The following is a 25,939-nucleotide window of genomic DNA, read 5'->3' on the forward strand; positions in this document are numbered from 1 at the left end:
TTTCAATTCGACTTCTTCACATTTCGCATTATTTAATTATCAATAAAATGTGCCAACTGTGCTGCCTCTGTGAGTCTTTTAATTGTTCGCCGATGTTGCTGAAGTTTGAATGCAACTCCGGATTGATTTCGTAACGTGGTCTAAATAAAACAAAAAACAACTTGAGGCACCAACAACTTTCGTTACATATTACATATTTGTTGTTCGGCTTTTCTTAGCCGTTTTTCATTTGCTTTTCTTTTACACACACACACGCACACTTCTTCTTTTTTTGCTACTCAATTTCCTTGACGGCTTTTCCTCAAATGATTTAAGCTTCGTTTTATTTTTTCTGACTCGAATTCAATATTTTATCTTTGGTTTCTTTTCACATAATAAACGCGCTTTTGGCATAATTGCCCCAGCGGTTGTTTTTGTTTTTTTTTTGTATGGGTGGGGTGGTGAGGGGGGATAAATCGTGTGGAGCGGGTCGATAATTATGATGTTGCATTGTTGTTGTGGTTATCGTCATCGCCTGCCACGATAATATGCCGTTTGCCCGCCAATCTGGAACCTCTGCTCCCCATTCCCCCTCCCCCAGCCCCATCAACTCACTTTTCCGCGCTTTCGTGTAATATTTGCTCACAATTATTGCGAGACGACGCAGCCACATAGTGGTTAATGCTGCCACTGCTGTTGTTGCTATTGCTGCTGTTGTTGGTTTTGTTGCCTCGGCAGTTGCGGTTGCATGTTGCAATAACCATTTCGCTTTCGCTTTCCAGTAAGGTAAGTCATTCCATACCTCGTGGCCATTGCCAGAGAAAGGCATATTGGTTAGTCAAGAATTTACAACTAAGAATTTTCGTAAACCCAAACTACAAACTCTCTGGTATTAAAACTATAGTTAAAAACCATAAATAATTATTGGGGTATCTCATAATCTAATTTAATAATAATATAAATATAAAATTTTATTTAAGCAGAAAAGTTTTACATTTTAAAAATATTTTATCAATAACATACTTACTTAAGAAATTGTTGGCATACGTTGGATAACTTATTTCAGAAACTTGTAAATGGTTTTGTTTTTATAACATTTGTAATTAATAAATTTGTTATTTCACCCTTCTAGCCCTAATTTATTGTGTATTTAATTGTTTTTTTTTTTGAACTACAAGATACTGTTAGTGGGCTCCACCTGCGGCACATACCCCGCTGTGATTCTGGCTCGGATCGCTTTTAATTGTGACTCATTTGGCGGGGGGCGCAACATGAAAGTCAATGCGCCAGCGGATGCAACATGCGAGTGTGCTGGAAACCAGCGGAATACAGTTGCAGTCGGGATGGGGATGTGGATGGGGACTGGGAGCGATTAGAGCTGGATCTGGTTGGTCGGAGTTGGGTGCGACAATCGTATTCCCCAAGTGCCACACGGCCATTCTATGGCTTCATTTTGCAACGCTGGCATTTTACGACCATCGATAACTGAGCCCGCGACAATTTCACCTACTATTTAAAAGTTATCTAGTGTGCTTGAAACCAGTTACTCAGTTAATTGTCTGAGTGCGGAAATTTAAAGTTCCACCTTGTAAGTAACGAATATTTGAGGTATTTTTTGTTTAATTTTGATGTGCATTAACAAATAAGGCAGGCAGTGCAGCGTAGTTTGTTTAATTCAAATCCATTACGCAGTAAAGTTTTTCATTTAAAGTTTTTATAACACGGAAATGCAGTGGCATCCCCAAACCAAAGCAAAAACCCCCTTCACGCACCAAAAAAGTAAAAATTAAAGAAAAAAGAAGAGCAAAACCGAAGGAAAACAAATGAGCAAAGGATTAAAAAAGTTTCCTGCCTTCTGCTTCTGCCGCTTTTATTAATTTCTTTTTTTTTTGGCCCCAAAACTTGCTGGGTGAATTCAATTTAAATTTAATTACTTCAAATGCCAACTTTTGTCACACATTCGGAGGGGGGTAAGGGGGCAGCAGGGGCTTAATGAGAATGACAAAGTCAAGTAAGTCGACTTATTTGTCTGGCAGTCATTTAGCCGTTTTCCCCGATTTAATTGTAAAGTCTACTCAGCAATTGCCCCGCGGTGCTCGGCTAATCAGATCAACATTATTAGCTGAGGCAACAAAGCAATTGCAATCCTTTCCCCCCCCCCCCTCCCCTCCCCACCCCTCACCACCCTCAATCATCTCACCCACTGGAAATGCTCGCATCTGGAATCCGTTTTCATTACAATTTGTCGTCTCATTGATGTTTGCTCTGCTCAGAGCTGTTCTTGTCTGATATTAATCCGATTGTCTCTGACATAATCTTGCCAGCTGTCTGTAGTTGTGGGTGCATGTGTTTGCATGCGAGTATGTTTATGAATTGTTTATAATGCCATTGGAGGATAATGTCTGAGCGTAGTAAAAACTTTTGCCATGTTGACTTTGACAAGGCGCTTGTCTATAGTTGTGCCTTGTTAATTTGAAGGGGGATTAGATGGGCGTGGCAACTGTTATGCTCCCTCCTTATCTGAAGTATTATCTAAAATATTACAATATGCTAAGCTCCATAAAACAGGAATATTAAATGGTAATATTAATCAGTACTAAAAAAGGAAATCAGTATTAAAATAGAATACAAGGCAAGTTGTTATTTCCCTATTTAATTATGGAAACTTAAAGCTAGTGAGCAACGTGGAAGCCGTGCCCAGACATTTTCGGGTTGTGTGAAAATGCCAGAGAGTGACTTTCTGCCGCCGCCAGGAAACGGAGAAGCGGAAGAACCCGAATCAGGAGCAGGAACTTTCGAGGAAGGACGCAGGACGAAGGAATCGCCGGGGCGGGCCAGAAAGTAACATGTTGGCATCGTCTAGAAACTTACAAACATGACATTAAATGTTGCCCTGCCCGTTCGCAGACATAGAAGCAGGTGAAAGGAGCAGCGACAGCGACAGCGAAGGATGCGATGCAGGCTGCAAAAGTTTTTGGTGGCACAGCTGAGGAGATTTCCTTGACGTTGCGTATACGCCACCGTTGCCATTTAAATGCCTGCAGACGCGGCAAACTTCTGGCACCTATGGGAATTTCATTTGTTGTTCATTTTTAAGCAGTTCGCGATTTGAATTTGGCGTCGTTCTTGGTTTTTTTGGTTTTTTTGGTTTTTTTGGTTTTTTGCTTTTTTGCTTTTCATTTTGTACGTTTTTCTTGGCCGCTTCTTTGTTTTATTTGCCGGCGGCAGAAGGGACAAAGAATGCCGCAGTAAATTTACACAATGAAATCTTAAGAGGTCCCCGGGGAAAATGGCGGAAGCGGGAAACTTTAGGGGCAAAACTTTCACATGGAGAAGGTGGGAAGGCTGGGGCAAACACACCTGAAATATACATACATATAAGAACTACTTGGATCTGCACTTGAACAATGCCAGGCATATGTTATGAGGCAGAAGCCCTCGCCATTTGACCGGAAGTTCGACAAAGTTCAAATTACTCAGCAAAGATGGGGGTGAAAAGCAATGTATGGCCGATGTATGTATTTCATTCATTGGTTTTTGCAAATAAATGAACCGTATACTAAAACAAACAAATTCAATTGAATCGCTCTCCTGGGCATTACAATTGAATGTGCCAGGGCTTTACTTCCCCACAAACACTCCCCATCCAGCCGATGCGAAAACGAAAATCTAATGAAAATGTTCAATTTGCTGCAAACAAACAATGCCACGCAGGAAAATCCAAACAACAACAGACAGCAAGAAAATCTACGAAGGCTGAAAATCTTTTCCACAGAACAACACTCGTTGTTATTTGTTGCACTTGGCTGATTGAAAATACATACATGGTCTTTTATTTTCCGCATTTCCTAGTTAGTTGGTTCAAGGACAAACGGCAGGAAATAATTTTTGTATCAACGCAATTTTCCAGTGAAAATGACAGATAAGCTTGATCCGAGTATGTAACTTTCCCTTTCAATTGGCTTAAGTAAATTTAAGCTGCTTAAATTGGCCACGCTTCGCTCTTTTATTTAACACAATAAAATATTAATTGCAGGAATTGGCATAAGTTATAACAATTGAAGATTTCGAGTAAATTTGCTTTACCTCGATGCACTCTAATTCATTTCGATTGCACATTGTGCGGTCTTACAAGATTTATTAATGAGGCTCGAGTTAAGCGAGTGACTTACAACAGATTTGCATTGGATTTATGAATGTGCATATCTTGGTATATAAATTAATTAAATTTGTCGTAATTTCCTTTACGATCGAGCAGTTGGTAATCCAACTATCCACTTATCTTTCACTTTTCAGCAGTTTCAAGTTACAAAATTACAAATTTATGTGCCATCTATCAGGTTAATGGGCGTGGCAAGCGCCTCCTAGCCTTTGAACCCACCCAACCCAATGCAAAGATTTCTGTGCTCATTGTTTACGCGTTTTTCGCCACTTTGGTCTTTAAGGTTTAGCTTTTCGACGGTGTCGTTAAAAGTTTTATGGCCTTCGGTCATTTCGGCCATTAGGTGTGTCTGCAGTCTTGCACCGCGGAGGATGCGGTGAATTAATATTGAAACGTGTCGTGTTGTATGTGAGTGCAACTCCAAGGCGTTCATTCATTCGCTCAACTTAATTGTTGGGTGCCATAAAAAAAAATAAAACGCAGCAACGACAAACGACAGAGACGACTGGCGAAAAACTCACTCACAGTTTTTGGCCATATATCAACCGACCCACAACTGCAAATGAACTGCAATTATCAAGGAGCAGCCACAAGCGAACCACACAGAAAAACAAAACTAACAAAAACAGCGAACTGCAGCAGATGCAAACAAGTGAAAAACTGTTTTTCCAGCTTTTCATTTTCGTTGTTTACGTTTTGTCCGCAATGCAAATCATCATTAAATAAATTACTCATAATTATCGCCAGAAAGCGCCGTTGAATAGTCTTTCTTTTCCTTCTTTTCCTCCATTTTTCGGTGGAAATTCGCACTGGCCATTTGTCTAACCCGAGTCAAATTTTGACTAATTTCGATTGGCAAGCCCGGAGCTGGCTGTTCGCTAGCTTTTCCTTCTGTGGGTTTTCTCGCGGCCCCGTTTTCATTTTCCTCGAGTATGCCTCGCAGCCAAGTGGGCGGCATTAAGTCGTGTAATTTTCTGTCAAATTTCAAATGATTTTTGGCATGATAAAATGACTAAGTTGGCCCGGTTTGCTCTTTCTTTGGCCATGTCTTGGCCATCATTTGCTTCCTGGTCCTGGCCACTCAACTCAAGCTCAACTCAAGCTGGACAGCTGTCCATCGTTGGCACTGCGTTTTGTCAGCCACTGCTCGATGGATACAATGAAAATGTGAAAAAGATTGCCTTCAAAATTGGCAGGCATCCATTGAAAATTTCATTGTCTTGCGGGATTCAGTTGTAAATATTTGTGGGCGTGCTTCTAATCGAGGCGTTGAATGGCAAAGGCCTTGCACAATACCCAGGAAAATGGTATTTTCTTTTTCATATTTTGTACAAAGACCCAGCGAACTTAAAGGCATTTATGCGCAGATTCGAGATGACGCAGCAGGTGCATAAATAAAAGGTTGGGTAACATTTAATTATTGTGCTAGCTGATTAAATGTATTAGGTAACTTAAAGGTTCAAGTTAATACTTTTCATAAATGGATGAACTCACTGGTCTCTCTCTAGTGATAAAAACATCTATGCTCATTAGCATTTCGTATATCTCTGCAGTTCTCAGGCATCAGATCCAAGTGCAGAAACTGGCAACCTAATTTTTCCAATCCACTGCCTTTTCTGGATGCCCCCAAACCCCCCTGTCCGTGGAAAACCAAGCATTTCCCTCGCCCCCAATTTTCGCACTCAAGTGGAGAGTAATTTGCGGTCGTCTTTGGTAACAGGGATTGGCTTCACTTTTCGCATTTCGCATTTCGTTTTCGCTTTTGCCGGCCAATCGGATAGTTGAACAAGTCCATTTCAGAGGCCAAAACTGAATGATTGTGAGTCTGAGTGATAGTTCATCGGTGGTTTTACGTTGGCTTGGGGAATTTTGGGGGGAGTATGTAGGGGGTTTTTGAGATAGCCACAACGCACATGAGTGTGATATAATGATTGTCGGACATGCGGTGAGCATTTGTTATAAAATGGCAAGCTGCAACATCTTGCTTACACTGGCCAGCAACTCTTTAAACGCTTATAAATAGTCTTACTTAAAGTTAAATATCAGTAGACAAATAAATTTCATAAAGATTAGTTGTCTTGTTTTTATGCCAAGTTTAAAGTCGTTCGCAAATGATTTTTGGTACTTTGCTACGTGAGTTAAACTAACCTTTTGGAACAAACTTGTTGCCTAGTGTTATCACAGTAAAGTATGTTTTCCCATTGCTTTTCCACACTGTCAATTCACTTTTCCTAGCCACAAACTCGTCAGCTGAATGTCGCTTAGCTCGCATCGCTCGACGACGTTTACTTGAAAAACCTTTCATTAACAAGACCCAAATTATGAATGTCGCTTTGACGATTGGCGACAACTGTCAAAACAGGCGAGTGAGTGTTGATGGCCGGACTTCAGCAACCAGGGGTATTTGCCTTATATAATGTACTGGCAGTGAGCACCAAATGATTTACACAAATTATTTTGCAATGTGCGTTGGCCAGTCGCTGCTTAAAGCCAACGTAGCTAGCTGTCTCGGCCATCAGAAATGCCCCCTTTCCCCTTTCCTTTCAGTGACGAAAGACCAGGGACCTTCCCCCTGTTGCCGCCTGTCGCCGTGAGCCGTAAGTCAAACAAATCAGTCGTGCCAGAAGATTAATGGCGGCATTATTGTGTCGCCTGCCCAGTCATCCTCATCTCCATCTCCATCTCCATATCCATCTCCATCGGCATTCCCACTCACAGTCGCATTCGCATTTGCAGGGGCTTCGGCCTTCCAGATCCCAACGACCGACAACCAGCTACCATCATCATTGGCAACTTCATCATGCCGCTGGCCATCGGACTTTCCGGGGGCAGATCTGGGTGGTGCGTTGGCAGCTGCCCTCAGTGGGTGGTGGTGCTGGTGGTGCAGGTGGTGCACGTAACCCACTCTCAATGCGTCGTCACTCACGTTGTGGCCTTAGGTCACAACGCCCGCCACCCAAAGAGATCGCAGCGTGTCACGATGCAGCAAGTGTTCGCTTTTGGATGTTTGATATGTAATTTGAAATAATATCATTTAAAAAACATTTTCATTTTTTAATATTTAATATTAAATACTTTGATTTTTAAATAACAAACCAATAGAACTTTGATTTCATTGACTGATTTTTATGCCATAAATTCTTCTTTTGGCTTAACTCAGTTTAACTTAAGAATTTCACACTTCAAAGTTTGATGATTAAAGGCAAACACGATAACTTCTCTAGTGCGTTTAAAGCTTTTTGCCACACTTTTGCCCACACTAGTTGGGCGCAAAAATGTTGCATGCGATTTTTCTTGCAGTAAATAATTTTTCATGCCAGCTGTCCATGTTCTGTCTGTCTGCTGCTTTTCAGGCGGCCAGGCTCTTCTTCCTTTTGCCGGGCTGAAAAGCTGTCCTTGTCCGCCCGTCTGTCGTATTATAGCCCATTGATCAGTTTGTTTTACTAGCTCCTGGACGCTGGACCTCAACGGCCATCGTCTGGTATTGTGTACTCTTTGGATTATGAACTCTTTAAACTCCATTCAATGGCATGCAGATGCCGATGTCGATGTCGATGTCTGTGGGCGGCCAGTTGCAGGCGGAGGAATCAACTGGCGGAGGAGCGGAATGGAAATGAGAATGGGGTGGAAAATGGGTAAATGGGGGGAAGGTGGCAGGCTTTGTGGTCAAAAGCGGACTGGCATTCGGTTGATTATGACGGATGCGGTTGGGCTACAAGCCGTTTGCAAGTTCTACTTAAAACGAGTTGAAATCGATGTGCTAAAGTCTTTGGCGACCACTAAGAAATTGGAAATTTAACGCCGTTGTAAAGAAAGTTGCTAAGAAGTAATTGATTTCCTATTGGTGACATTGGTTTAATAGATTCAAAAATAAATAAAAAATAGTAGTTGGCTGATAAAATGTTCAAGCAGAAATGTGAATCCTGCGCACATTCCGACTCAACCTCTATTCAAATTGAACTCAAACAGGACAAGTGACTTTTGTTTGGGCATAGTTCCCATTCGGTTGTGCTTCACTATAGAGTCGAGGCCCTAGGCGCTTGCAAATTTGTTTAGTTTATTGAGCCGATGCCGCGAAAAGGAGGAAAGTGGCAGGCGACCACCGAAATGACTGCCTGACAACTAGATGGCATTGTCCTGGGAAACACAGAGCAGGTCCTGGCTGCAGTGCTGCAAAAGTTTTCGCAACGGGAAGAACATTTAATTAAATTCCTTTGCACCTTTAGTGCTGCGCTAAAAATTCCACAGGCCACAGTCCTCCAGGGCGGCAATAACAAATTAATCTCTGCGGATTCTACGTGTTCTACGGGTATTCTACGGGTGTTTGCGACTCCGACTCCGACTCCGGCGAAAGCCGTACAAATGAGTCATTTGATTTTAAAACTAGCCAAAGTTTCAGCGACAAAACGGTGCCTCGTTTTATGTCGTCTACTGTCGCTTTTATGGCCTGCAGCTGCGTTCAATCAAGTCCTGAATTATGTTGACATGGCACGCACAGTCGAGCCTGTGTATATAGCTATATCCTTTGGGTCGCTAAATCTATATATATATATATATATATAGCACACTTTTGGGCCAACGAGTCGACCGACAAAGTTTTCAATTTACGTTTTTAAGGCTTTGCCCGCAATTCTGCTGGCACTGGCACTTCGTCTTCAATTTCGCAAATGCGCCTCAACCTCTGGCCACGTAACCGGAAGGAAATGCACAACAAAGCTTTTCTTATTAGCATGTGTGGGTGGCCATAGGGGGGTTTACTGTATTAAGGGTTTCCAGGAAAGAGCCTCTTGGTGGCTCGGCTGTTTAATCGATAAGTTCCTGCTGGCGCTTCTGCTCTAAAATTGCTTGGCATTTTATGGCCCAGCTGTAGAGCGATTTCTGTCACGAGCTTTTTGTTCATATTGGCAGTGAATGAAGTTTGGGTTAGCTGTTAACCAGGGCTTAGATTCTACATGGTCCTTGTTCCAACTGGAAATTTTCTCGCATTTCCTTTGGCATATGTTCGCCTCCCTTCTTAATGGGATTACGGGGATTAATCTCCATAGACAGCAGACTGGTAAACCGTAAACCGATCTGCTGTGACAGCCAAGAGGCAGTGCAAAAAAAGAAACGTGGAAAAATCAAACTGGAATCAATTGGCGAAAGCCAAAGGGCAAAAAATTGGGTGCAAGTGCGTGAGAGAAACGTCGACAGGCAGCCACTTTTCAATTTCTTTGCACGCACCCCAACCCGCTGGTCCAGTTCCATTTGCTGGATGGGATTGGAGGATTGCCACCCACTGGCGATGTTCTTGCCCAAGGCAACGCTTGACGCTTGTCCTTTAAGCCACTTGCCGTCTTTTGTCCTTTGGGGCAATCAATCCGTGTTAATGGCTCCGCAGCTAAATCAAAAAGATTGCCGCAGCATGAAAAGCGCCGAGTGGGGGGTGGAAAATCAGCAGCGAGGAAAACCCGCAAGACAAGGGCCGAATAAGACAAAAAGAAAAATGAGAAGAAAACCCACTGAAAACTTAGCACAAATATTTTCCCACTTGAGTTTGGCCAAATCTTTGCCAAAGATGGTGCAACTTAAATTGTTGTAATCGCATTTGTTGTTGCGCTGCATGTGGCCTGCTTCAGCTATTTAATTATGTAGTATCCTTCTAGCCAAACTTTGCGCAATCGAAGGAACAAGTTTACACACACTCACGCACCCGAAACTTTACAAAGCCCAGGCCCAGATGATGCTGCGTTCTGCCTCCAACATCCTGCATCCTGCATCCTACATCCTGCATCCTACATCCTGCATCCTACATCCTAGGTCCTGGATGAAGGGCCACTGCGGCAGCGGCGGGGGCAATAGCAATTTGTATGCCCGTCAAATGCGGCTCGTTATTACGAAATTTAGAACTGCTCGAAATAATTCCAGCAAATTTTCGTGCAAACGAGCCAGACGCAGTTACTCCACCAGCGGCAGCCAAGACACAAAACTGCAGGCCCAGTGTGCACCACACAAATGCGTCTAATTGGATTTAAGCTACTACGATTAGCATGTCGCTTGGACTAATTTCAAATTTAATTGTTTGGTGTTTGGGAAGCAAGTCACAGGATGATGCTCATTCATAATGGAAACTTTTAAGAAATTAAATAAAATTAGCAGTATACTGTGCTTGTTGGCTATAAGAAATCTGCATATGTAATAATACCAACTAAATGATAATTTTGGAATCTAGGTATGTCAAATATTCAGAGCCACATTGGTCGCCTGATCGATTCCTAAGTCTACCTGTCGCCTACTGCAGCCGCCGCCCACCTGTCGTGTTATGCGCCCGCCCATTAACACACCGCACGTCCTTCGTCCTTCGTCCTTCGTCCTGGGCACGTGCATTAAAAAGTTTTAGCGCCAAAGTTGTCCAGCAAAATCGGGAGTGCGATGTCCGAAGGCAAACCCATACGATCCATGGCCAGCTGAACTCAACTGAACCAAACTGAACCAAACCGAACCAACCTGAACCAAACTGAACCGAGCCAACGGCCAACTAAGCCCGGGCAAACAGTGTTTTTGAGCCGTTGCAAGCCGGAAGTGGTAATAAAGGGCTGGGCGAGAAGGGGGACGGGAGGTGCGGTGTGGCAAGTGCTGGAGAAAGGAGCAGTGGACGGGGGGCGGGGGGAGTCGATGGGCAAGCTGACGTAGTTTAATTATGTAGAAATCGAGACACGCACTTTTGCAGCCGACGCCGGCGAACGAGGACCAGGATCTGGCATATACCCCTCTCTCTCTCACTGCCCTTGTCCATCTCTTTCGCTCTGTTTGCATGACGCGCGATGCAATCGACACGCCCACTTTGCGACACCCACGCTCATAACCGGCGTACGCAAAATTTGTGAACTACACACTCTTCAAAGGAGTACATCAGTTTGCAGCCTGCCTTAAATCTTATAGCTTTTAGAGTTTAAAATAAAATAAATGATGAAAAAAGTTATTTAAACTGCAGCCTATCATATAAATGAAGTTCAAATTGAGCAAATAGGGTACATGAACCTTCGCAGTTCCCTCGTGTTAACTAATGATAAAAAGTGCGAAGCAAGAAATGGAGTCCGTTGCAGGAGCAACTGGGGTACTGGGATACTGTTGCCTCGTGTACGATTATAAATTCTGTTGCATGTCAGTGGTTTTCAAAGTTGGAGCGATTCATGGCTTCGGTTCGCTTCGAGTCTGGCCCGTTGCAGGCTCTGCTAAAAGCTGGCAGGTGAAAATAATGGTGTGGAATTGCATTAGGCTGCCGGTGGGGCTGCAGCCCTACGCTTTCGCATTTGCAGAATGGCTGTGCGAAATTTCCCTAGACTAAACACTTAAAGGTGGTAGGTGGAAGGTCTTGGAATAAAAACGCAACTTTCATCCGGGGACCCAAGCATAAATTTTAATAAAACGCACAGAAGCCAAGTCAGTGAAAGCTGTGCCGAGTCCTTTCGGTTACCTTTCTCCGTAAGCGTTCCATTTTATTTCTTTCCCTTTATTTTTTTTTTTTGTTTATCTTGTATTTTGTATTACGAAACCGTAGGAGACAGTCGTTTATATCAATTAAGCAGCGCGTCTGGCATTTTTGCCACAGGACAACACTTGCTTGAGGTCGAGTTTAAATGGAAATGGAAACGGTAGTGGGAGTGGAATGCTCGGGGTTTTAAATGGGTGCTGGCGCACCTAATTGATTTATTTGTGGATTTACTTTCGTTGAAGCTGGCAAATCAAGTTGAAAAATGCGCCAACCAATTTAATTGCCTTACTCTTACACACACAACGAGCTTAAGAAACCTTCGGAAAAATATCCATTGAGATGGCACAAAGAAAAGAACAATTCTCGCAGCCAACACAATTTCACACTTTACCAGCTACAAATTGCACCATCATAGCCGGGAAAATGCCCCGCATACCTTTCGATGGCCACGAGCCTTGGCCAAGATTTTATAGATGACGGCGACGGGCTTGGAATTTTATGATTTATGAGTGAGCCCCTCATATCCCTTATCCCCTAACTCGTAGCCCGTATCCCATTGCCCTCGTCCCTTGGTCATCAGTTTAGCCTTCGCTTTTCTTCGCCTTCAACCGAAATTGTTGCAGTTCCCGATTTTTTTTTTTTTGCTGCAGGTCCAAGTCACTGGGCAAGCCTTTGGGTTGGAAAGGCTCTGGCCATTTGATTAATGGGCTTTTCACTTTTCCAACTCGAAGTGATGAGCATTTCCATTGGCCCAGGTCCATATCACACACACTTTGTCCTTCAATCCGTCAGTTTCAAAGCAAATTGAAGCGACACTCGGAAAGGCAATGGTTTCAAAGTTAAAAGGAAAATGTATTTAAGTTCTCTGAATTATTTAATATTTATAATGAATTTCAATAGGTAAAATTAAAGAACTCTGCATTTTTAAAACAAGTGTTTTATTGGCGAAGAATGCTTATTTCTATAATTTTAATCACTATTCATTTAAAACACTAAACTGCAATATCAATTTGACACTATAGAACAATCAACGGCATAAATCGTCCGGCATGCGAGTATCATAATGTTTTCTGAAAAACAAGCGCAAATTGTTAAAATTATTTCGCAAAATATCACAAAATTTATTTACGACCCAGACATGGTGCAATCCTCTTTTCAAAACTCGAGGGAGTTTGAGTTTAGAACAGTTTCAACTGTTGCGCGAGACGAATTTTTAGCTATATTTTTTTTTTTTCAGCTCGGCTATAAAGTGCGGGGAAAACGCATAAATTTTATGACTGAATGGGCTGGAGTTTGGGACGGACCTAATGGGGTGGCTGGCTGGGGAGTTTGCTGCACTCGGTTTCACACACAGACTCCCAACATGACAAAAAGTGCGCTGAAAATTTCAACTAAATTATTCATTGAGCGCGCAATTGAGCTGGAAGTGTGCACAGTGAGGCCCCCGTACGAGCGAATTTGAGCCTGAGTTCCGGTGTGAGTATGCGGTTTGAATGTCTGGCACGTAGAAATGTCGGCTGTTTGGCTTCCTGGCACTTTTTTTTTTCCAGGCTCCATTTTTGCTGGCAGCCGGCAGGAGCGAATATGCCACTCAAACACTTGACACTTTGTGTGAGCAAAATGTAGAAAATAAAAAAGGATAAGGGATATAGGATATAGGGTTAGGGGAGAGATCGTCCCTAAACGGAAGTGTTTGGCTGATGGTGTTGCCAGCGCATTGAAAATGGCAGAACCACTGGAGTTTATTGCCTCTTAATGGTACAAGCCATTACCAAAATTAACTACCTAAGTTTCGGAGCAATAATATTTTTAAAATTATTTATTACCTATTTTAAAGGTTGCTCACTGAGTGGACAAATCTTTTTTGGACATATATTAGAGTAGAGGTGGGCTTTAAGCCAGTCAGTAATAAATTTGTGTCTATTGCCATAATTTGCTCTAATTAAATAGCCAGCCCCATATCATCTTGAATCCCTTCACTTATTCAGTTAACTAATCATTCGCAAACAGAGTGCCCGAATCCAGCATATAGCCCGGTGTATCCATCGGAGCTGAGTCATTTGAATACCAAATTAAGTGCTTCTCAGCCGGCTAAGGAGCCACAAGGAGACGCCACCAGGAGCCGGAAGGACTTGCATTATTAAGAACCGAGAGCCGAAACTAAGTTACGTATATTGGCACAAGTCCTGCCCAAATAGTTCACTTCAAAAATCCACACAGTGCCCGAAGTTTGTCTTCTTAATTAGTGGACATGTTGGCAGTTGGCAGACTTTGTGTGTGTTTGCTTTGTGGGGATTATGATTATTATACGGCAATTATGCGTCTCTGTCTTTGTTGCCAATTGTGTAATAAGTGAGATGGCCTTAAGTAAATTCCAGCAATGGCAAATTTGTCTCAATTTGTGAGTGACGCCACTGTGAATTTAACATGCATCCCACTGAAACTTAACCCCCAAACGTTTAGCCGGCTAAGTTATGCGATCATGGGTCTGGTTTTGAATCGATAATTATTCGAGATGCAGCAGTCAACGGCAGGCATTGTTTTCCCCCTTGGCCACTAACAATATGCCACAATTTGGAGGCAGCCAAGACTGGCTTGATAAATGGCTGTCCCCCTTGTCCGGAGTCCTGCCGAGTGTCCAGTAATCTGCAGCCAGTTGCCAGTTGCCAGTAGCTAGTAGCTGGGACTCACCTTCAATGGACAAATTAACATTTCGACAAAGGCAACCTAATCAAATGTCAGAATCACGCATGCGGCTGTCCCTGGCAGCCGAAAACGAAGCGAACTGAAGCCACAGCAGGTCCTGGGAAAATCGCCTTCCCCTCCGTACTCCAGCTTCACCGGAACCCCCATCTCCGATTTTCAACCATTTCCATGCAATCCCCTCAGATCCTGACACTTTTTGTGCTGCCCTTCGCATAACTTTCACTCTTGTCAGTTGCAAATTACATCGCACGTCTGCAGCAGCAGCAGCAGCAGCAGGATCAGCAGCTCAAGGGGGTTGCACTTGGGGTTTTGGATGGGGTTCGCTTGAAGGGTGTCGTAATTTAAAGCTTATTTTGACACTTCACCCCCTCTCCGCAGCAGCAGCAACAGCAACAGCAGCAGCAGCGGCAGCAACAACAACAACAGCACCCAATTTGCATCTTTCAAAATCGTGTTTTGTTACATTTTGTGCATGCGCAAAAATTTGCATACGACAATTAACACTCCAAAAGGAGACTCACATGTGTCCTGACTCCTCCTGTGTGCGCATGCATGTGTGTGTGTGTGTTTTTGCGTGTATGAGAGTGTGTGTGTTCGGCTTATCCTCTGCACTTTGCACGAATGCAACAGTCCTGCTGCCACCACCCCCGTGCCACATTGCGTATGCGTAATTTTGTGTCTTCTGTTCAACGGCAAGAAACAGTGGATAGACGGAAGGCAGGACGAAGGACGAAGGAGCAAGGACGAAGTGAAATGAGAGGAGGCGAGCGGCATCACTGCCAGTGGAATATGTTAATGGAGTTGCTGTTTGAAAAGCAAACTAACCTAATGAGAATTTGTAAATATTTGCTCAACACAACAATCTTTTGGTTCGGTGTACTGGGAGCCAAGGATCAATTGCATACAAATCTTGAAAGGGATTCGGTGGGTTCACTGTTTATTGCCAGTCAATGATCTAAATAAAGTAATTACTTAATATGACAATAACTAAATCAATGGCTTCACAGGATTAGGTCTTAAAACCATACTACTACTTATAAATCATTGGATAGACTATTAAACAGAATTATAAGAGACTGGCGCAACAATGAAGGGATTGACAATTGTTTTGGGATTTCTTTTATGAACTTCAAGAAACTAATCAAAAATTCCATAAAAACGACAGCAAATCTACTCAAACTAGATTGCATTAAGTACTTCTTAAAAAAAGAAAAAGCAGAGATCAAATAAACTTTGAAATTCCCAAAAGAAACCACCGAACCCTTTTACTCTGCCACTCGGCTGCCCTTCTCTTATCCAGTATATCTTTAAGCAAATTAAGAACCGCAATCAGCCGCAAACAATTCACACAGAAATCGAAACGACAGAAATGAAGGCAAAATCTGAAAATCCTGTGCAAAAGGGTTGCAAGTTGGTCTGCACAAAGAGGGGGTGGGGAAAGCGAAAAGTCGAGGGGGTGGCATACAACGTTTGTTGTTTGATGGCGATGCCAAGAAATGTCACGATAAGCGCGATGCGGGGAGCTGGAGAAAGCGGAACGCAGGGGGAAGGGATTGGGGTCAGGACGGGAGGAGCGAGAGAAAGGCTCCCACACACACACACTCACATATATCGCTGTACATTCACACATGCACACTTAATACGCTTAATTGACTTTCATGTATGCACGAGTGAATGCAGCGACATGACAGCCGAACGATGAGGACCCGTGACGGAGGGGCGGGGAGTGGCGAGCGAAAGGACCCTGGCCAAGGGGGCGTCGGAATGGGGGGGGCGTGGCAGCGGTCTGGCATGTTAGCCGGGCTGCCACTGCCACCAAACTGCTGCTGTTGCCAACTGACGCGAACTCACGCGACTGGTGGCGGCATTAGCGATGCGAAATGGTCTCCAAATTAGGCACAGTCGACACCAAAAAAGAGGGTAATCCCAAACCCAAACAACAGGCTCCAAAATAAGACAAAAGATTTGCGCTGTGATTCCAGAGGGAGTAATCGACGATGAAGTACCCAAAGCCACTGCACATTAATCAATTTTTAAATTAGTTTTACAAGCAATTCACAAAACTTTACTTGTTGTAATAAATACATTTTGTTGGGTAACAATATGTTAGGAAACAAGGTAAATTTATCTTTAATAGAAATTTATAACTTTTAAACTATACCAAATCAATACCTAAAAATTAATTATTAAAGTTAAAGCAGTTTCTGAATTGATGAGAACTTGATATTGAGTTGTAAAAATGCACAGAAACTGCAGAGAAGAGAAACACATTTCACCTGCCGCACCCGTTTGCATCCCTTGAGAATTTCCCGGCAAAAGGAAAGCCCAATAGAGTGCTAAATACGAGCATTCCACAGAAGGCATGAGAGCCCCATAATCGCTGGCAAATCGGTTACAAAAGGTTTGGGGAAATTCCCCAATCTCTAACCCGTTTTCGTCCCATTCAATCACCGATTCACTTCATTGAATCACTTATTCAGTATTTTGCCGTTGCAAATGCCGATGTTTCATCATTTCACCCTTTCCCCCAGATTTTCATCGCCCCCCAACCCACAGTCGCATTGGTGTTTGGCATTGTGTGGATTTTGTGGCTCTTTTCTAGTACCTCTACCCGATTTCCGATATATGTACGTATATATGCGTGTGTTGTGGGTTTTCTAATCCCATCTGACTGCTGTTGAATGCACAAAACTCGACAATTATGCTGGCGTTTCTTTTCATGGCTTTAATCCCGTCATATTTGCGGCCGATACTAAATATTCATGTCGATGTTGGTGAGGAATTATGTCAATGATGGTCTGGATTTTAGAAACAGCAATGAGAAAATATGTCGCCAAAATTGGTACTCGATGCGGTGGTATTTCCAAAAAATTATTTGTTTGCATGCATGTCAATTCGAACTATAATGAAAATAAACGGCACATAAATATACGAATTTATTGTTCATATTTTCCAGAAAGTTATCCTTGAACTATAAAGAAGAAAATATGAGTTTTGCGTTGATACCTAATATTTACGATGCACAAGGTTAATAATAAATGAAGACTATCCCAATCCATTTGTCCTATTCTCAGTGTATGATATGCGATACAAAAGAAGCTGTGCACAACAATCCGCATAATTCTTTGGCCTTTCCCCGTCACGGCTCACATAATTCTTAAGTGCATTAGGCCCCTTTTGACTTCTGCTTGCACTTCAGCAAATAAGATCTGAATCGAGCACATCTCCTACATCAGCTACATCAGCTACATCCCCTATATCCTTTAGAAACCCACTCCTGCGATTCCCTTTCTTTGAAAGCCCGGAGTCGTTGTGTCTCCGTTGTTTCTCTTGCCAACAGGCGTTGCTCCGAATAAAGTCAATGTCAGACGGTCTTCTGTTCGCCAAGTGAAACTCAATTACACACATTCTCCAACTTAGTAGTACGAGGATTATGGGTACTCACTCTCCCACTCACACCCGCACCTGTGAATAAAACACACTCAAAGAGTGCAACGAGCAGGAGCGCATATATCTAGTACATCACTTTTATTTATTTACATATTCGTACACAAACAAAGCAGAAAATAGACGTTTTTGTCTTCAGATGGTTTCAAATTGCATACCCTTCCTATAAATTCATCTTCTAATTATTAAAAAAATTCCTTATAAATTTTGTTAATGGTATATTATCTTACTTAAACTAATGGAGTCAGTTTCAATTTCAGTTCGTATCTAAGCCCCGGGATATCTCATTAATATACAATTTTGCAAATCGAACAAAATAATTCCAGTTTAATAACATTTTTATTAGCGCACTCCAATCCATTGACAGCCAGTTTTGATTACCATTTCATAACCGATTCAAGACTGGTTCGCAGATAATAAGTCGATGAAACCAAATTGTAAGCCAATTACTTTTACAGTTGTAGTTTGAAATGTCTGCTTCTGTGGTTACGTGAATATACGATTTCGACTACTTCAATTACTTCATTGAAAAAACATTGTGTGTAATTTTTATGGTAACAGAAAACGAGATGCATGTTTCTATTTCAAGAGTAATGTCCTCCAACTTTTCGAAAGAGTATCACATGTGGCCTATGCCATTCAGCTTCTTTGACCCAATGTTTATGTGAGGGATCAACAAAAGGATACAGGGACACACACAAGCTGAGGCAAAAATTTTCTGCATCTGCAGCTGGCGCATAATGAGCGCAAAAACATCCCGTGCTGATTGTCTGAGTCTGCGACTCCGTCGTCCTGCCACACGGAGAATATTAATATAATCTGGTAAAATGCATAAATAGTGTTATAGTGTTATAGAATGTATAGGAATGTGTAGGCGTATTTTTCGTCTATGGAAAAGTGTGCATTACTGGGAGTGAAAGAATGTATTTGGTGAAATAATCCTTTGACTAATTTTTAACCAACGCGTATTTATTTCCTGTGTAGTGCCTGGGCTTACACTTTGCACAGCTAGCCAAGAAAAGATTTGTGCGCTTTTAGCGACGTTGCAAAGTTTTCTTGCCCGCTTCGTATGATTTCATTTTATTTTATTTCATTTCATTCTGTGTTTGCCGACTTTTGAACGCGGCCAGGACATGAATGCGGATGCGAGTGTGTCCTCTCATGAGTTCAGTCGGCGTGTCGCCAGTTTTGTTGGCTCCCCGTCGAGTTTTAGCGACATGTGTCGCATTCTTCGCATCCTGCCAAAGTTAAATGGATCTCGTAATTGTTGTGCCCGCTACCTACCCCATTCCACGGTGTATTCTTTCGTATTTTATAGAAATTGCGGTTTAATTGCTGCATTTTAAAGCCATTGAAAGGATAGAGTCGTGTCCTTTGCAAAGAGGATAACACGATACTCGCTGTGACGGCTTTGTCGCCCGTTTCCCACCCACGGGGTTGGTGTTTGCCATCTTTTAGCACCCCTTTTGTATGTGAGACATACACAGGGGCTGGAGAAACACTTGCCACGACCCCGGAGATCTTTTGATTCCTTCGGATTCACGTTTCGAGCGGAGGCTGCCAGGAATTTGATGGCAGTAAGCATCAGTCAACACCTCTCAGGTGGTCAACAAGTCAATCGATTTCACACGCCCCGCTTGATGGATTGGTTCGGAATTTAAAGTTGTGCTTGGATTGTTCGAACTTTTCTGAATGCTTGTTTGGAACTAAAAGTGTTTTTGATTCCATAGAAAATTACAGAATTTTAACTTAAACTTTCTTGTTAGTTTATGTTTCGTTTGCTCATTACACTTAATTTACTCACGGTTTTGAATCCATTTTGATCACTAAAAGCCCCGCTTAAAAAGCACCTTTTTCTCCATTTAATTGAAGTAATTTGATTGCGATTTGAATGCGATGTAAAAGGCTTTTTGCCGCGTTTGCATACTGCAAAGTTGCAAGATCCATTCCATCAATGGCGATTGAATGGCAACTTTGTGCACAGTACCTCCGTGATGCATTAAAAGCCGAATCGCTGGATGCTAAAAATCCATGCAAATACCCGTCCTTCATCCGGAACCCTCCCTCCCCAACCCACCCCTTTCATGGCAATTTTCCATGCAGTTTGATTTGATTCTGCGTTGCACTCGGAATCTTTTTTTTTACGATGCGCCAACGGGAATTGTTGGTGGGGAGCCGGTAATGAAACGTCTATAAAACTCAAACGAATGCACACAAATCGCAAATCATTTATCATAAAAGCGCATAGTGCATTGCGAACTCCCCCCACCTCGTTTCATTACCATCTTCCCACTTCAATGTTTCCCTCTTTTGTTTTTTTTTCTTTGGTTTTCCCATTGAATGAGGCTCTGCTAATCAGAAACTTTTTGTTCAACTTACCTGGGCAATTGAAGGGAAGGACGAAGAGTCGGCGGAACGTAAAAGGAAGCTGCAAGTAAGAAGTAAATGCATCTTATGAGAAAATGGGTCATCGTCTGCCAAGAAAGCCAAAATGAATAGGGAAATGGAGCAGTGAAACGAGCTCTTGCTGCACAAAAGCCGTCATGCGACCGCCGAATTAATTACAAGCTCGGCTCAAAATGCATAACACACACATCCACACACGAGACATCAAAGTGGAAATTAATTATTTCCCTATTAGCTGCTTCACCGAAGCAGTTTCGGTTGCAGTTTAGCCTGTCGCTAAACACGTTGACAGATTGGCAGTTATACACTCGGCCTAAATGACTCGGTTACCGCCCGTCGAGAGCCGAAAGTCGAAAGTCTCGGTTTTGAATGGGCAGGAATTGCTGAAAGCGGTTCGATGACGAGGCCGTATGTCGCGGAATAATCCTTCAATATCGTGAATATCATATGTACACGGCAATCACTTTAATAATAATTTCAATTTTGTAAAAAGGAAATGTGTGCAAATTGCTGGCAGCTATCGAGTAGCTCAAATTTATTTAAGCTTTCCAAGTTTTTAATTGCAAAAGTGCCATATCAGCCAATATCAATACTATTGAAGTAAAAGCGACAAGGTAAATTAAGTTAAGCCAACAAAAAAAGTCCACAACTTAAGTTTGTACAAACAAAGAGAAGGTGATGAAATGTTTAAAACCGATTTTTATAGATTTTCTCATTAAAGTAACAACATTAACTATTTTCGTTTTCGTACCAGCAATAATTTAAGCGAAACTAAATATTAATTAATTTTCCTTTTAAAACCCACCCAACTTTAGAGGCCATAATTTTTTTATGGAAAGTCATATTTTAAGAGCTCCCATTATTTGGATAAAATGCAAAGTTTTATTTTCTAGGTGCACCTTTTCATGAACTCGGTTTTAGGTTGCATTTTGCCATGAGGGACTTGGCTTAAGGAAAAACAGTTAACCACTTTCTAGCCATCAAGTTGGGCAGGGAGTCGCATTTCACATTTTTGCATAAGAAAATCGCACGGTGGGGCTCCAATTGCACTTCCTCCCATATGAGAGTAACACCTTTTACTGAGAAAAGGGGCGTTGTGGTTTTTATGATAAAATAACGAGTCGCGTGATAAACTCCGAAATCACTTGATATTCGACACTAAAACTTCGCCAAAGGCCAAACACAATATTTGTGGGCACCATGCGAGGCAGTTGCCGTAAACATTTTAGTGTCCGCAATTAATGAATGGCCACGCAGTCGGCGGACAGGTCTCCTATACACAATCCAACGATGTCCATCTGTCAGTTTGTCAGCTGGCTTAATTTACGACTTGATGCCCACGACTTGAGGGTATAAAAACAAATGGGTTAACAAGGATAGATTTATATAAGATAAACTATCTAAAAAAGGCATCTGTTGCGAAACTGAGAAGCCCGCCGACAGTTTAAACGCAAAGTACCGACGAGGTGTGGACTTGCAATTTATTTTTGCAGATTTATGGATAGAAATTCGAGCATAAAAACTTACAATTTGAAAGGCTATTGAAAGAGTACTTTTTCCGAACTAGATTGTTTAAACAAATTAATCACAGTAGAGGAAATTCAATAAATGTTATGAACATAGAAAAAACATTGTGAAACGAAATAAAGTAATGTTTGAAAATTGGATTAATTACTCAATTAACTGATAAAACGAGGGAGGCAACTTTAACCCATAACTTACGGTTGGTGTAAATTGGTTATTAAATATGAAAAAAAAATTAGATTTGCTGCCAAGTAGTCAATTTCAAACTTTCACAAAAAATTTATATTTGAAATAAGGCAGAATCAGCAAACTTCAGTCAACAATTAACTTTTGGTCGGAGATATTTTGAGGAAATTCCCCAAACGGCAAAAAAAAAGTCCAATTCGGATCGTGTTGATTGTTTAAGTTAAATCTCTTGCAAGATGCCCCACACTCAGCAGCAATTTTGTCAGGGAAAAAAGCCAGCAAATCGAAACTGGAACTGGCAACTAACAACTGGCAACTTTATGGGCCAATCTACTCTTGCCAATGAACGGAAACAGCTTGGCACAGCTGGAAGCAGCCGAGATGAGAACTCTACAGTGGAGAGCTGGGTGAGCTGGGAAAATGCTTGAAGAGGGGTGAAGAGGGCGGAAGGCAGGAGTCCGGAAAATTGTGGGGTACACCAGAAGCTGGCCGAAGGCAATGCGAGTGTTTTGCGACAACAACTGCATCAGCAGAACAACAAATTCAACAGGAACTTGGAGACTCTGGGACAGCTATTGAAATCTGCTTTGCTGATTGACGTCGAATGTTGTGGTTTCGGTTACGATATTTGGTACCAAAATACAACCAACAGACCCTCACCACGACTACAACTACAATGATGATGATGATAATGATGAAGATGTCGATGATGCTGATGATGATGATGATGACGTTGCTGGTGGGAGCGGTGTCCTGCAAGTTTGTTTGGAATTTGTTTTGAGAGGCCAACGAAACGGCAACAACTTCCTTTGTTCCAGAGTTTCCAATAAATTAAAGGCAAGCCCAATGCAAATTTAGCTGCCTCAAAGCCATGCAACTAATCAGCTGAACTTTCAAAATAGCTCAAAGAGTGAATTCCAATGTGTTAAAATCAAACAAAATGATGTTTAAATTTCCAAGTCTTTATTGCTTTATTGCAGATATTAGAAAATAGGTAAGAAACTATTACATGTGCTTAAATAATAGAAACATAAAATGCAAATTAGGAGGATTAAGAATTAGAGAACTTATGACTTGGCTATAATTGTTTAACAAATTCAGTCTAAAAGCTAATAATAAATAATATTAAACTTAGGACACGAGTTTATTTATAAGCCAATATAATACTTATTTTGTTTTGGTAATGCATTTTTTTTGGCTTTCTAAAACTATATTAGTGCCTTAACTGCGAACCACAAAATGGTTTATGACCATAAACATTCGTTTGAAACTAAACACAATTATATTAATATTTCTATACCTTGTTTAGAGTCTAAGTGTTAAGCTGTTGATTAACTGCATAAAGTTTTAGCTTCTCTGAGCTTGTCACACACTCTTCGCTTGGTTCTATTTTCTTTCGTCACTTAAAAGTCCACCAAAACTAAAAGGTATTCTACCTTTTCAACCGTTGTATTTTTCGTTCACAGATTTCAGTTTCGATCGGTCGAAAGATCGCAGGCTGGAAAATCGCGCGCGCAACTGAAAGGCGAAAGGACCTGTTTTCTGGAGTTGGTGACGAAAGGATAACTGCCGGCTGAGAGAAGCTGAGCGGAACAGCAAACTGCAAACTGCGAACTGCGAACTGCAAGCGCGACAACGAATTCTAATTCTACGAACTCTGGCGATATGCGATTTGCGACTGGCAATTGGCGACTGGCGACTGACGACTGAGAACCGCACGTGGAGGAAGTCGGCTGGAGACTGAAGGCAAAATCGGAATCTATATCGCAGAAGCGGCGGCACAAGCGGGCGGCACTTGCAATCAAAGTGCGCTTCTTGGGCGGATTGCGAGTTGCAAGCAGCTGGTTCCGAGTTCCGAGTTGCGAGTTGCGAGCCACGAGCTGCGAGTTGCCAAGAATCGCGGATACGAAGATACGAGGCGACTATACGGTTAAAGCCAATAGTTGCACTCGACGCCGGCGTCGCAGTCGCTGCGAAATGCAGTTTGCACTCAACGAACTTGGCCACGAATGCGACTTTTTGGTTCTAGCTCAATGGCCCGAAGCTTGGCCTTTTAGTAATGAGCCGAAAAAGAAGGCCAACAAACGACTGTCGCTGTAAGCCGAACATTTGAGGCCATGTTAACAACAGCTGTTAGACAGGAAATACAAGCCAGGAAGTGGAAATCAAGCCAACGGCACTCAAGAGTAGGAAAATCAGTAAGAGCGCAAGATATCAAAGTGAAAGTGAAAAAAAAACTCTTATTTTTCGCATTTTGTTTATACGAGCCATATTTATGCAATTACTGCTCGAATATTGTCTCAAAAGTCTTGTTAATTATATGCTCTGCCTATATTTGCCCGTATTTAACATACTCGTAGTTGCCTTTCGTTGGGGCCATGCAAATATCAATATTTAAGCATTTTATGTTCAGCCGCCTGTTTCCATATTTTGCCATATGTTGTTTACCTCAAAAATTGAGCAACAACAAACACTCGGCCCGTTGTTATGACACTCTCTATCGCTACAAAGCTCTGGGAAATGGAAATCTCTTTTCCAACCGCTATCTCTCGCCAAAAAGCTCGTAAGAGAAAGAGCTTGGCGAGCGTGTTGAGTAAAAATCCACTGAGTGGTTTTCCCATCAGCTCTTCCCAGTATTTCCATGATTTTCAGTGAGGGGAAATATTTGATTTGTAATTTTTATAAACAAAAAAAGAAAATGTTTTTGTAAAATAGAAAACAGAAATGGAAAATATTTACATGGCTAAATAAATATAATTACTTGTATAAATATATATGAAAAATAGATGAAAGCTTTCAAAATTCATAAAATAAAGATCCTTCAAACTATACAAAAAAAAACACCAAAATTATTAAATTAGCCATATTTTAAACTATTAGGATATTAGTAATTGATGAAGTTTAACCCATGCTAATTGTTATGCGCTAGCTATTAATTATGTTTTCCATACTGCCAGCCATTGCTCCTTTCGCTTTTATTTGCATTCGTTATAATTTCCACTCGTTGGCTTATCAAATAGAAACAAAAAAAAAAGAGAAAATAATAAATTGAGGGAAAAAGAAAACGGAAGAGACGCGAAAATGCTGCTGGCTCAGTGAAGTTGAAAATAGTTTCCTTCCTTGGCGACCGCAGCAATTTCCACTGGCACTTGCTCATTTTCAGCTGCCAGTGAATTTGCATAGCCATTTAAATATTAATTTCAAATTGTCTAAGGATACCAGCCAAAGCCAACGCCTCCCCATTCGTAACCTGTTCGGGGGTTAAAACAGGCAACAAACAAATTAATGGCTCTGCAGCTCAACCGCATTTTGCGGTCTTTTCTCCTACTCTGCCTTGATTTCCTTCTGGCTTCTTTTCTTTTGCATTGCTGCTTTTCCATTTGCTGATAAGCCAAAATGTGTGTGTACGTGGCTATTTAACTGACTAGCTGGAACAAAGTGCACTGCTCTCTCCCAAAACAACAAAAAATAATTAATTAAAAGCTGAGCGGGTAGAGCTGTATTTTTTGTGAAGATTATTTAAACCATTTTTTTCCGCTTAATATGATAAGAGAGCGCAATAATAGTTAATTGAACATACAAAATAATTTCATTAAATATATTATTTTTTCGGCCTAAGGGTTTGCATTATTTTCAAGTTAAAAACCCGCAGCTGAGGAGCCATCGGAGCTCTGAACTCATTTGGTTTCTTATGCCTTGGTTTTAGCATCGTCTTTTCCTATTTTTGTCGGCCTTCCACGGACTCATCCTTCGTCCTCATCTCCTTGATCTTTGGACATTATAAATTTCAGTCATGTTTCTAATAACTTTGAATTAATCATCTTTTCCGGTTTTGCTTTGCTCCGAGTTTGTGCCTGACAAAGGGGCGGGGAAATTCGGGGGAAACGGAGAGGAACAGAAGGAAACTCGCACACGTCTGTGAAAACTTCTTGGCGCTCTAATGCGCTCGCTAGCTGGGCGCTAGGTGGCGCCTCTGTCGCACTTTAAAGTTGGCCCTTAGCCACAAGGAATGAATTGTAATCCAGATGGAAATTGGCCGGGCTTATGCAAAAACC

At 41.8% G+C, this 25,939-nt stretch overlaps 1 protein-coding gene across 32 annotated transcripts in view; it reads right to left on the minus strand.

Moving 5' to 3' along the window:
- Positions 1–23,327, minus strand: part of LOC6531661 (protein muscleblind) — a 162,599-nt gene extending 139,272 nt beyond the window's left edge. For 31 of the 32 annotated variants that reach the window (XR_005560636.1, XR_005560635.1, XR_005560634.1 and 28 more), the window contains exons 1-2: positions 23,185–23,327; positions 20,148–20,196 (exon numbers count right to left, since the gene is read on the minus strand). The gene's annotated coding sequence lies outside the window, so the exon portion shown is untranslated. The remainder of the gene's footprint in view (positions 1–20,147; positions 20,197–23,184) is intronic. The other variant, XR_005560637.1, reaches the window with a different exon arrangement.
- Positions 23,328–25,939: the final 2,612 nt, after the last annotated feature.

This window comes from Drosophila yakuba, chromosome 2R (genome assembly GCF_016746365.2).
Source record: "Drosophila yakuba strain Tai18E2 chromosome 2R, Prin_Dyak_Tai18E2_2.1, whole genome shotgun sequence".
NCBI lineage: Eukaryota > Metazoa > Arthropoda > Insecta > Diptera > Drosophilidae > Drosophila > Drosophila yakuba.